This window comes from Bactrocera latifrons, unplaced genomic scaffold (assembly GCF_001853355.1).
Source record: "Bactrocera latifrons isolate USDA-ARS-PBARC rearing strain unplaced genomic scaffold, ASM185335v1 scaffold_189, whole genome shotgun sequence".
Taxonomy (NCBI): Eukaryota; Metazoa; Arthropoda; class Insecta; order Diptera; family Tephritidae; genus Bactrocera; species Bactrocera latifrons.
In genome coordinates, this window is record NW_017535396.1 from 358,043 (window position 1) to 359,012 (window position 970).

Consider the following 970-nt stretch of genomic DNA (forward strand, 5'->3'; position numbering starts at 1 on the left):
TTTTTTTTTTGTGATAAAACAATGAATTTACACAAAACAGAGACACGCTTATACGGAAGTAACGGAAGGTGTCAAAAGCAAAGTGTCAAAACATTATCACCCACATACATTCGTTACAGATGCTTGGGAATGAAAACAATATGCGTGGGAAAAACGTTGCCACATAAGAAATTACTTTTATGAAAGGGAAAGCCTATTATTACTGACAATTTAAGAGCACTTGTCTGCGGTCTTTAATAAACTGCACTTGAAGCGTTTAGAACAATAAAAACTCAAGAGACTTTTATGTGGGAGCTGGAAACCATCTGTTAAGTGGTTGGGAAAGAAAGGTTGATGCAGCATGTCTGCACTTACATATGTTTAGAAATCCATTTCAAGTGGCGAATATTCGAACATAAAATTTAAGAAATTTACACACATATAAAAGTATATATAATAGAATCAATTATTTAAAAAGAGTTAGAAATGAGAATTCTTCAAAAAATAAAACACTTAAACATGCTTAGCAAGTCTATTGACCGAGAAACGCGAACCAKCACTTGACATTCATTCATATATTGGGTTGTCGAAAAAGTCTTTTCGTATTTCTAAACAAAATTCAACTTATTTTTTTTTTATATTTATCCGTACAACTAAACTTTTAGTTAACCTTTACCTTTTATCCTAACAGCTTTGCCATTTTTCCGCTAAAGACATTATTCCATCAGTGTAAATCGAAATCTYCAGAACGGAACCGAAAATTTCAAAATAAAATGAATTTCTCTATTAGTTTCACTCATTTTTGAACAGCTGACCTTTTCTTAACTTCCTCGAATTTACTTTTTTTGGTTAAATGATGCTTAAGATTTCACCTGCCGCAATGTGATTGGTAGAACTGGAGATATACGACTGTAACAACACCTATTGACAAAATACGAAAAGTSTTTCTCGACAACCAATATTTTTTTATTCTGCTCTACGTGGAAAACTT

The 970-nt window shown here is 32.1% G+C and overlaps 1 protein-coding gene across 4 annotated transcripts in view; it reads right to left on the bottom strand.

The window, feature by feature from the left end:
* LOC108967478 (serine-rich adhesin for platelets) overlaps positions 1 to 970 on the bottom strand; it is a 50,958-nt gene that overhangs the window by 25,132 nt on the left and 24,856 nt on the right. The window lies entirely within an intron of this gene.